The 12,645-nt window shown below is 42.6% G+C and overlaps 1 non-coding gene across 1 annotated transcript; it reads right to left on the bottom strand.

The window, feature by feature from the left end:
* Positions 1-1,177: 1,177 nt before the first annotated feature.
* Positions 1,178-1,342, bottom strand: LOC116276140. The gene has a single exon (XR_004185580.1). It is a non-coding gene; the product is annotated as a U1 spliceosomal RNA (small nuclear RNA).
* Positions 1,343-12,645: the final 11,303 nt, after the last annotated feature.

The raw sequence follows: 12,645 nt of genomic DNA, 5'->3' as shown, positions 1-12,645 counted from the left end.
TGGTAAAAAGAGCCTAGCACCTCCCTGCTCTCTCTTGCTTCCTCTCTCACCACATGATCTCAGCACATGCTCACTCTCCTTCCCCCTTCCCTTCTGCCAATAGTGGAGGCAACCTGCAGCCCCTCGGCAGAAGCTGAGCAGATGCTGGCACCATGCTTATTGTATAGCCTGCAGAATAATGAGCCATATAAACCTCTTTCCTCTATAAATTACCTAGCCTCAGATATTCCTTTACAGCAACATAAAAGAGACAAAGACACCATCTCAAACTTGGCCTACCCAAAATTACACGTTTGATATTTTCCCCAAATGTGCTCCTCAACAAATCTCAGCTGAGAGTATCTTCATCCATCCAGTTAGTCATGCCAGAAATCTGGGAGTCAGCCTTTCTGCTATCTTCTCCTCAACTCCCATAAGCTAACCCTTTACCAAGTTCCATGGATCCTACCTCCAAAATAAATCTTGGATCTGTCTATTTCACTCTACCTTCACTTCCACCCATTTTATCCAAGTCCAAAATCACTCATTCCCAGCCACACAGCAGAAACCTAACCGGGGTCTACTTGCTTCCATTCTTCCTGTGCCACCAGCACTGCCACCACTACCAAAGAGCCTCTCTCCTTGGATAGTTCTAGACTAAAATTCCTGCTCTCTAACTCTCTTTTCCTAACTCTTCTTAGTGCTTTCTTCAGGTTTGTTAATGGAAAGTATGTTAATGTTTCCTCAGGGTGGCCTCTATTAATCTCTTTTATTGAATGTGGATTTTACTAGTTTAACTTTCATTGTCAACCTTATTTCCAAGTTCTTCAAGAAATTTTACTTGCTTGGTTTTTCGCTTCTTTTCTGGGGCTTGCTTTAGCCAGCTAGGTGAGTAACTGAACAGCTGATGAAGCAATGGAGAAAGCCATAGTCAGGATTTTATAACTGTTCTGACCTTTGGGACACCAAGGACGTATGGCACACTGATTTTTCTTGTTAATACACTATGTAACTAGACCTGTAATAAATCCAGTATCTAGATATGGGAGACTAACCCATCACAGACACTGGGCTATTGCAGGTTATCCTGACCCAGTAACTGTGATGCGTTAAAGTCTCCCCTAGATATATGACTCCACAGGATTAATTTTTAATTAATTATATTTTAAACTCCAAATAAGTTTTTTCTTTTTTTTCCCAGGGAAAGCAGGAATGCCCTTCCTCACTACCACAAATTATGCAGTCGAGTTTCCCGCATGTGGGGAAATCACAGGGGTAAGCACACTTACGGAGTACAACGGATGAGCCTCGACCTGGGAAAACCACATTCCTGATCATGGCATCTCCCCTGCCAGGTAAAGAACTAAATAGGTTTTACATGAGATTATCAACAACTTGTTAGTTGCATTTAGTGTTGAGAGTGTTCTGTAAGTGCTGTGCTGTCTGGGAAAGGTAAGCAGAGGCCCAGAGAAGCTGTGCCAAGCAGGCCACCAGCAAAGGCAAAGGCAGCATTTTACAGCTTATTCAGTAAAATGCCTGGAAAAGTCTGTTCCTCAGCACTATGAATGCTGGTCTTTGTTAGGAAATTATGCAGAAGTGTCACAATACTATAATAACAACTTGATTTTTTTGCTTTTAAATGCTTCTCTGCTCTTAGACTTTATCAAGTTCTTTTCTCTGCTCTTGAAAACAGGAATCCTTTTAATAACTCATCCTTTTAATTTCTCTATAAAGAGCCCTAGTCATAGAATATAATTTCTGTAACTCTGCCTCCCTCCCTCCGTTAAATCTCTGCTACCAGGCAACAACCTTCAAGACAACTTTAAAGTGTTACTGTTCAGGAGAAAACAAATACAACTCCAGTGTGGCCATTACGTCATTATTCCAGTGGCTTTTCTTTGGTTCTGTTTTCATAATTTGAAGTCCAAGAAGTATCTACTTAAAGTGGCCCTCAGCTCTTAAGCTATTCCTGGGGTCTTCTCCTTCAGCTTCACCCGTTGGAAGGACATGCTTAGAAGACAGTGAGGAAACCCCACAAAGCAAAAGAGGGTTAAAACTGCCTAAATTCAGTGGTAAAGTGAAGGCACCTCATCTCCAAGGAAGACCTTGAAAGAAGGCTAGTGCAGGAGCTCCTGGAGGAACCAGTCATGCACAGCTAAGAGCTATGGGAAGTATCTAAAAGCAAAGGACCTGACTGATTCTATAAGCAATCCCTGCAAAAATCCATTCCACTGCCTTGTACATCTTGTAATGCCTCCCACTTGCACTCTACACGTGCATCGCGCGCAAACATGGATTGGCCACACACACACACACACACACACACACTTCCCTTTTTGTCATTATTGGAGCTCCAGAACTTGATCTGTCTTCATCATCAAATTTTTGGGAGGCTTCTATGCTGTATAGAACACTTTACCACATCCTGGTGAAGAAATGAGGCCTTGTCATCAGTGGGATTCCAGTGCATTTGGGGAAGGGGTGATTACTGGTGAAAGTACAGGCTGTGCCCTATCTGTTGGGCAGGTCAGGTGGAGACAACTTCAAGGACTGGGGCAAAGTCTACTGGATTAGGTAACAGGATTAGCAGTGTGTCTGTGAAACCACCCACGTAAAACTACAACTGAGATGGAAAGGGAGATCTGAATCAAAATTCACTTCTAACCTCCAAGCTGTCCTTGTTCATTCCTGGGCATGGTCTGAACTAACTTCGAGGGGATCTTAGATTTTAATTTATAGTTTAAAACAAAGATAGCAGTCCTTCTCCAAAACAAACCTCCTTCTTGCCTGGGGACTAGACTGCCTTTGTAGGACTAATGAATTAGCCACAAGAGTAGAAATTATGCTTTAGGAGTCACGCAACTGGAGACTGCAGGATTCCGACCCTTTCCAAATTGCTCCTGGGGATAACATCACTATTGTAAAATGAAATGTTAGCGCTTTAGATATTTTGCAGACCCCGCACTTGATAGGTCAGCTGGCACCACCCAGATGCATAAACTGGCTCATCTGATTCCTAGCTCCTCCCAGGAACTGGGACTCCAGCCCAAGAAGACAGCTTTGACTCCTTTAAGTGATTTCAATTAATTTGGTCCAATCAGCACTCCTGACTCCTGCATGGTAGTCTGTCTCCCAGCCCACCCACTGGGTGTCCGGGGCCTGCAGCCCTATCACTGGGTAAGTCTGTCTGTAGCCTTCGCCACGGGAGTGCTCCAGCTATAGCCCTGGCCATAGCTGTCTGATTTGGTGAATATTCTAGGTGCTGCCAACAGCCCCTTCCTTCTCCTATTTGTCAACCTCTCTGGAGGTGCTGCTATCTCTTGGTTGTCTTGCAGAGTGTCTGTCTGTAGCCCCATCATAGGGTGTCTGTCTTTAGCCCCATCACGAGATGTCTACTGGTGGGGTGTCCAATTGGATGGAGAATAGGGGACTTGTTTGGAGGAATGCTCTTGGTTTGTGACTGGGTCTGGAATCTGTGTCTCAAAGGCCTTCTGTCTTGTCTTTGTTGTATATGTGTTTGTATATGTTGAGGGGATCTCTGAGGGAATTGCTGATGGAAGTCCAGCAGGCCTAACTCGGAGAACCCTCCATAAGTCAGGTTACATCTGGTGAGCCCTGAAGAAAGCTCAACAGGACTGACATGGGGCGATCATCCACTCTTCATCTTGCCCAGAGACCACCTATTTAATTACCAGTTGGAGGACGTCCCTCTCCACTTGGAGTGGATCAAAGACTATAGGGACCGTGAGAAAGTTTGATCCTTGCCAGATCAATATTGGGTGCTGAACGAGGTGAACAGTGTCTGTTTTGTTATGTGTATTTTGCTTCAGCTGGGATGGAAAATATTAATCCATTTCCCCATGCACCCTGTCAGGCAGCATCTTGCAAAAGTGAGAAGCTTTTGCCTATGATTCCATAAAACAGAAATGGATTATTTTCTTTGGTAACAAGGCCTGGTCCCCACAGCTGTGGCACAGTAAGCAGGGTCATCAAAAGTTGCTCCATTTTTCTGGAAGCTTCAGAGGAAGGGGACACAGAAATCTGGTATGCTGGTAAAAAGGGTAAGAATTTCTTACCAGTCAAGTTTCTGGTCTCTCTCTCTCTCTCTGTCTCCTCTCTCTCTCTCTCTCTCTGTGTGTGGGTGTGGGTGTGGGTGTGTGTGTGTGTGTTTGTATAAATGATAAACATCACCATCTCCTCTGCAAGAGTTTGATTGATGGAAGAAAGGATTTCTGAGATTGGTCTTAGGTTGTAGCAAATCTGGTGTACTTCATGATAAGAATTTGTCTTTCTGTGTTGTCCTGTAATAGAGAGAAGGGTATCACAGAATACAATGTGGATTTAGGACTCCTGTAAGCCCACTTTTCAATCCAGCCTGGCAGGCTGCTCAGTTATAAACTTTGCTGTGTGTCCCTGAAACCAATACCAGATGGAATTTATCTGTCTGGTTTTGTGTCCTTAAGAGCCCAAACTTGTGACCATGTGGGGATACTTTCTACTGGTCTCTGCCATCCAAAGGACAGGAATTTGGGGGTTCATATCATAGTTAACCCTAAAAGTTATCTTGAGCAGTTAAAAGCCTTTGCAAGCTCAGAATTGGCTGCTCTAGGCTTCTTCTAGGAAGAGCAATAGAAACTGCTCAATGTTGTAACTCAGTAGCTAAGGCCGTCTTTTTTGACAATGTCAACCCAGGCTCAATTCTTGGCTTAGGGAATTAGTCTTTTCTGGTTTATTTGTGTAACTTTTTACCACTGATTTTTTTTTTTTTTTTTTTTTTTGAGACGGAGTCTCGCTCTGTCACCCAGGCTGGAGTGCAGTGGCCGGATCTCTGCTCACTGCAAGCTCCGCCTCCCGGGTTTACGCCATTCTCCTGGCTCAGCCTCCCGAGTAGCTGGGACTACAGGCGCCCGCCACCTCGCCCGGCTAGTTTTTTGTACTTTTTAGTAGAGACGGGGTTTCACCGTGTTAGCCAGGATGGTCTCGATCTCCTGACCTTGTGATCCGGCCCTCTCGGCCTCCCAAAGTGCTAGGATTACAGGCTTGAGCCACCGCGCCCGGCCTTTACCACTTATTGATTCTTTTTCCCCCATGTACCACTTTTGATTTCTTGTCTTGAGTTTCCCTTTGAACTAACTACCTTGGAAAGATTCTAGATCTTGTTTAAAAAAAAAAAAGAAAGAAAGAAAGAAACTGCTTACTGTCTCTTTGAAACACTTTATGCATCCATTGTAACCTTATTTAAAACATTAATTTCACATGGGAAGTTACCTGTGGTAAAGTTCAAAAGCAAGGAATATTGACTATTGGTCCTGGCTAGAGTCTAGTAATTAGATATTTTAAAAATAATTTTTTAAAGAGTTGCATGGATAAAATCAGCTGCATTAAGAGCAGATATCCAAACTGTACATATATTTAAAATACCTTTACATTGTTTTTTTTTCTCTTCTTGGATCTTATTTTTCTAAAGAAAAAAAAGGTTTTTTTCTTCTCAGTCAACTGAATTGTTTTTCTCCACTTTTGTCTTCTTAACACTCTTGATGCCCACATGAAAGAACCTAAGATAAATTCTAACACCTGGAACAATTAGGGAAAAACAGAGGAGGTGCCACAGACCCCATTCTGAGAAAAACCTCTGTTTCTCTCATGGGACCCTAGGAATTGAAAAAGAATAGATCCCTCTCAAAATCTAAGGCTGTATTCTGCTTTACATTATATCACCTGACATTTTTTACTTTGGCAGGTACCAAAAATTACTTTGCATTATTGGAGAGCTTTTAGTCTTCGTGTGTAATAACCAAGTAGGAAATACACTTTAAGGGATAGCTAATGGCAGTTAAGAGGGATGCTTGGCTCATGGATTTTTGGATTAGAGAAGCATGCTCCTGGCTGCCTGGAAGATATGGAAACATCCCCACCCGAAACTGAGAGGAGACTCCCATGGGGGATGGGCTGATTTCAAAATGGGCTGATTGGTTTTGGGTTGCTTTGCCATGACGTGCATGGTAGAAACATTGCACTGTCTTCTCCCATAGTATTTCCCTCTTTTGGGGAGATCCAGGATGCAGTATATAAATGGCACCCTTAATTTTGGGGATATGTTTTTGCCTTCCAGCCATGCCTTCTTATTAGGCCCTAGAAATGGCATGCTTTCCTGATGCTGTTCCTCCAAGGGTGCCACCTTGAAGCCAGTAATTCAATTAAGAAACTGGCAGATGAAAAATCTTACAACCACCATACCTTCTGTCTGTCTGTCTATGTATATGTGTTGTATGCATGATGTTTGTATAAAAGAGCTCTGACTAATTGGCTTAGAAAAATAAGCACTTAAATCAAGTATTTTTTCAGAAAAATAGAAACTTTTTAATCCCTTTTTGTTCATGTGATTTCAGTGATCTTTTGGAACTAAAAACAGTTTTAAAGATTACAGGTAAAACAAAAAATGTCTTCACAATTTAGACTTTTGATCTAAATTAGGTCAGATGTTAGGTTTGCTAAATGCTTTAAGGTCATAAACTGTTTCTTTGACTTTGAAAATTGTTAGACTTACCTACTTTGGAGCCATTAGAAATTCTAGTTAAGTTCTGAGGACATGTGGAATTAGCCATGCCCCCTAGCTATGCTGGAGTCAGACCTTATCCGCACTTCTGTCTGATGTCCTAGGCTCCACACTTAGTATGTAATTAAAACCACTTACTTATCAGGTTTTTCACCAAAAACAAAGGTTGCTAAGAGTTAACATTGCAACATGCAATTGAGACTACTGGAGAAATAGTTTTACATGCAAGATGTGTAAGGAAAGTAGAATGTGCTTTAGCTAAAAGATTAAATAAGGCATGGGAATATGGTTTTTGTCAAAGGGAATGTAATTTTGTCTAGTTCAGAGGGCTTTAAAGATTGACTTAACCTAAAAGAGTAACAGGACAAAACTGAAGGTTAAAGCAAGTTGAAAAGTGTTTGTGAAGCATTGGTCTTGTACAGAAAGTTCTGTGAGTATGAGAAAGTTGGCTAAGATTTGAAGGGGATTATTTAATTTTTTTCTGTAGGTTGAACACAAAAGCACACTAAAGCAGGGCCAGAATCTGGGCCCATGTGTCTAAACAACAGGATTTTATTAGAAAATTAATCTGCTGTTTAATAGAAAATTGTAAAGGGTTCTAAAAAAAGTTTATAAAAACCTTACCTTATGGTCAAACTAATTAAAACTGGATAATTTATAACATTTTATTTAAAAACTAGTTTAGCATTAAACAGGCCTTAATGCAAACATGAAATTTGGTTTTCTCTTTTGAAAAAGATTTTTGTATTATTGATATATGTTCCAAAATTATGTGAAACTCCTATAATTCTGATATGACTTAGTATATGTTATCAGTAATAATTATAATTGTCATGTTAAATTATTGTGTGCCACAGAAGTAACAAATTTCCTTGTTAATTGTGTCTTTAACTGTGGCTGCCCTAAAACATTTTGTCATCCACAGACATTTATTGTCTTTTGATCCTCTTTAAATGGTGGTTTTATAATCAGCTATAAAACTCCAACAGGTGCTCTTAAATGCAGGTTTCTGAAAACTTTGGAGATTGTGACGTTAGAATAGAGGAAAAACTTTCAGGACTCTCACTGAGAGCTGAAATGTTCATGAATATTAAGCAGAACAGAAGTTAATTGCATGGGCTGAACTAATAGAAGACTGAAGCAACCTTTTTTGACTTTTTGCTTAAAACATTGCTGATCCTTTTTTGTTTTTCAGAGCCAAGAAAACCTTTCTTTTGAGCTATTTACAGCTTTTAATATTGAGTAAAGTACACATCTGTAAACAAAATTTGGAGCATATGTGATTCTCTCTTCCCGGGTTTGCCAGGATTTGGTAACTATTTGTGAGTATTCTTAACTTATGGCAATATAGTTCTTTCCATAAGCACAATAAGAATGTTTTCCTTTGCAACAGGACATAATTGAAGAAACTGGTTATTTTACCAAGGCTTTGACTAGAATCATGTGCTTGCCTTTAAGGAATAAAAGCCTCTTGGGGCCAGGTGTGGTGGCTCATGCCTGCAATCCCAGCACTTTGGGAGACTGAGGCAGGCAGATAGCTTGAGCTCAGGAACTCAAGACCAACCTGGGCAACATGGTGAAACCCCATCTCTACTAAAAATACAAAAATTAGCTGGGTGTGGTGGCACATGCCTGTAGTTCCAGCTACTTGGGAGACTGAGGTGGGAGGATTGCTTGAGCTTGGGGAGGGAGGTTGCAGTGAGCAGAGATTGCATCACTGCACTCCAACCTGGGTGACAGAGCAAGATCCTGTCTCAAAAACAAAACAAAACAGAGAAAACAAAGCCCCTTGGGAAAACAGGCCTCATACCTTGTCTACACAGTTCCTGTACAGGGTTCCTGATCTGTGGTAAGTAAAGATTGTCTCTTTCTAACAGGCCCTGGAGCCCCAAGTTATCTTGGGACCTCAAGAGGAGAGGAATTTACCCAACTCATGGTTATTTGAGGGTACAAACGTGTGGCTGGGCTTGGCTTTTAAAAAGTCTTACGTGAGATTCTTTATGAAACAGAGTTCGATCAAAGCCATTTGAAAAAGCCTATGTGAAAAATAAGTATTCTTGCTGCACTTTATGCAAATAATCAGGCAGAGCATAATAAGACTAAAACTTATTTTGCAAGTAATGTTGATCTACTGGGCTTTATTTTTAATAAAAAATGGGGACTGGAGACAGAAAAGTTATGATCCAAAAATAAAAAACACTCATTGTTAGTTGTTCTTGAATTTTTTCTGCAGTTTGGACTAAATCCTAAATTATTTGTGGACTACAAGTCTCCAAATTAATGATTTCAAATCTTTACTTTTAAAGGTAGAAATTGAATTCCTTATGCTAGAATTCATTATTTACTTTGCAGTATGCTGTTCCCTTAAATGCAATACTAAAATTACAGATGACAATACTAACACATTTTTCAGCTGTCCTGCATGAGTATTCTCAGACAGTTGCAAAGTGGTTCCAGTCCTCTCAGCTGGGGTCAACATCTACCCCAACTATGCCCCTGGTCAGCAGGAAGAAGTTAGAGTGTTCTTTGCCCTTTTTTCGTCTTCATTAGCCAACACCTTAAGATTAAGGTGTTATAAAACCCAAAGGAAGGGATTGAAACTGCCATTGCAAAATTATAACTGAGACAGTAAAAGAGATCCAACCTAACCAACTCCATCTTGCTTCTAACCTCTAAGCTGTCCTTATTCATTCCTGGGCAAAGTCTGAACTAACTTTGGGGGGAACTTAGTTTTTGTTTTCTTTTTTGTTTTGTTTTTGTTTTTTTTGAGGCAGAGTCTCACTCTGTCACCCAGAGTGGAGTGCAGTGGCATGATCTCAGCTCACTGCAACCTCTGCCTCCTGGGTTCAAGTGACTGTCCTGCCTCAGCCTCCTGAGTAGCTGGGACTACAGGTGCCCGTCACCATGCCTGACTACTTTTTGTATTTTTAGTAGAGACAGGGTTTTGTCACATTGGCAAGGTTGGTCTCAAACTCATGATCTCAGGTGATATGCCTGCCTTGGCCTCCCAAAGTGCTGGCAAGAGGTGGAGCCAGCTGGACTTCCTGGGCCGAGTGGAGACTTGGAGAAATTTTCTGTCTTACAAAAAGATTGTAAAATGCACCAATTAGTGCTCTGTAAAAACACACCAATCAGTGCTCTGTAGCTAGCAAGGGGATTGTAAAATGCCCCAATCAGTGCTCTGTAAAATGCATAAATCAGCAGGATCCTGAAAGTAGCCAATTGCAGGGAGGATTGAAAAAAGGGCATTCTGATAGGATAGAAATGGAAACACGGAATGGGACAAATAAGGGAATAAAAGCTGGCCACCCCCAACCAGCAGTGGCAAGCCGCTCGGATCCCTACCATGATGTGGAAGCTTTGTTCTTTCACTCTTCACAATAAACCTTGCTACCACTCACTCTTTGGGTCCGTGCCATCTTTAAGAGCTGTAATACTCACCACGAAGGTCTGCAGCTTCATTCTTGAGGTCAACGAGACCACAAACCCACCGCAAACCAACTCCATACACACCTTGGGGGCTCGTCTGGGATAGTGCCATGCAGTGAGTACCATCGGACCTCTTTCACTTGCTATTCTGTCCTATTTTTCCTTAGAATTCGGGGGCTAAACACCGGACACCTGTTGGCCATTAGAGGCAACTAGTGTGGCTGCCGGAATAAAGACACAGGTGTCAGGCTTTCTAGGAAAGGGCTCTCTAACAACCCCTGACTCTTCGGAGTTCGGAGCATTTGTTTGCCTGGAACCAGCTTCTGCGTTTCCTGTACTTCTGGGCTGAGCCAAGGGTCAACAGAGAGGAAAGCCATTCAGCTCCGAGGTCCCAACAAAAAGTTGGTTGACCCTGCAACCACGAGCAGAACTCTCAAATTTACATCACCCAAGCGAGACTTGTCCATCTATCCTATCTATCCTGACCCTTGCCTCCTGGGTCCTACACCTGACAGAGAAACTTCCTCCTGCCTGTCTTCTCCGAGGCTAGTCCTGCTTCTAAATACCACTCCCTGTCCCTGGTGCTCTTCTAGTTTCTCTGAAAAGAATGGTTTCTAGTATAAATTTCGGGACTCTGTTCCCTTTTTTAGGCATCTGGGCTCACCAATCAGAAAGACATAATTATTTCCCAAAGCCCCATCGTGGGAGAGACTATCTGGAATTTTGGGATCCCTCCTCAGACTAGCAGGCCTAACCAAGGCTATTCCTGAAGCTAAGATATGGGGATCCTCAGAAACTATAGACTCCAAAATTGAGGAGGGGATATCCTTCATATTCATATGAGAAGTGAGGACAAAAGGCATCACTCTTACAACCCTGGAGATCCCTTCAATCCCTCAAGGTATGGCCCGCCACTCCATTTTGAGGCATCATCTTTATAGGACAAGGGTAAGGTCCCAATACCAACAGAAGAAAACGCTTAGGACTCTAACAGGTTTTCAAGAATGCATCAGTAAGGGCCACTAGATCTGATTTTTCTTGGTCCTCTATGTGGTCTAAGAGGAAAGGCAAGGGTGCAGGTTTTCGAGAATGCGTTGGTAAGGGCTACTAAATCCGAGCTTCCTTCGTCCTCTTTGTGGTCTAGGAGGAAAACTATTGTTTCCACTGCTGCTTCAGTGAGCGAAACTATTCCGAACAGCGGGGTCCAGGGACCATTGCGGGTTCTTGGGCGGGGGAATAAAAAACAAATCAAAACCGCAGGCATTTTTTTCTTTCAGATGGGAAACACTCAGGCATCAACAGGCTCACACTTGAAATGCATCCTAAGCCATTGGGACCAATTTGACCTGCAAACCCTGAAAAAGAAGTGGCTTATTTTTTTCTGCACTATGGCCTGGTCCCAATATTCTCTCTCTGATGGGGAAAAATGGCTACCTGAGGGAAGTATAAATTACAATACTATCCTGCAGCTTGACCTTTTCTGTAAGAAGGAAGGCAAATTGACTGAAATACCTTGTGTCCAAGCTTTCTTTTCATTGAAGGATAATCCTCAACTATGCGAAGCTTGCAATCTGCATTCCACAGTAGGACCTCTCAGCTTACACCCATATCCTAGCCTCCCTACAGCTCTCCTTCCTATTAATGATGAGCCTCCTCTAATCTCCCCCACCCAGAAGGAAACAAGCAAAGAAATCTCCAGGGGACCACAAAAAACCCCAGGGCTATAGCTTACGTCCTCTTCAAGCTGTAGGGGGAGGGGGAATTTGGCCCAAACCGGGTACATGTCCCCTTCTCCCTCTCTGATTTAAAGCAGATCAAGGTAGATCTGGGGGAGTTTTCAGGCGATCTTGATAGGTGTATAGATATCCTACAGGGTCTAGGGCAAACCTTCAATCTCACTTGGAGAGATGTCATGCTATTGTTTTTTAGGTTTTTTGCTTTTTTGGGGATTTTTTTTTTTTTTTAGATGGAGTCTCACTCTGTCACCCAGGCTGGAGTGCAGTGGCACAATCTCGGCTCAGTGCAAGCTCCACCTCCTGGGTTCATGCCATTCTCCTGCCTCAGCCTCCCGAGTAGCTGGGACTATAGGAACCCACCACCACGCCTGGCTGATTTTTTGTATTTTTCGTAGAGACGGGGTTTCACTGTGTTAGCCAGGATGGTCTCAATCTCCTGACCTCGTGATCCACCCGCCTAGGTCTCCCAAAGTGCTGGGATTACAGGTGTGAGCCACCTCACCCGGTCAACGTCTTGCTATTGTTAGATCAAACCCTGACCTTTAATGAAAAGAATGCAGCTTTAGCTGCAGCCTGAGAGTTTGGAGATAGCTGGTATCTTAGTCAAATAAATGATAGAATGACAGCCGAAGAAAGGGACAAATTCCCTACTGGTCAGCAAGCCGTCCCCAGTATGGATCCCCACTGGGACCTTGACTCAGATCATGGGGACTGGAATCGCAAACATGTGTTGACCTGTGTTCCAGAAGGACTGAGGAGAATTAGGAAAAACCCCAGGAATTATTCAGTGATGTCCACCATAACTCAGGGAAAGGAAAGAAAATCCTTCTGCCTTCCTCGATCGGCTACGGGAGGCCTTAAGAAAATATACTCCCCTGTCATCCAAGTCCCTCGAGGGTCAATTGATCCTAAAAGATAAGTTTATTATGCAATCAGCTGCAGATA

The sequence above is a fragment of the Papio anubis genome, chromosome 7, assembly GCF_008728515.1.
Source record: "Papio anubis isolate 15944 chromosome 7, Panubis1.0, whole genome shotgun sequence".
NCBI lineage: Eukaryota > Metazoa > Chordata > Mammalia > Primates > Cercopithecidae > Papio > Papio anubis.
This window is presented reverse-complemented; position numbering and strand designations above follow the sequence as displayed.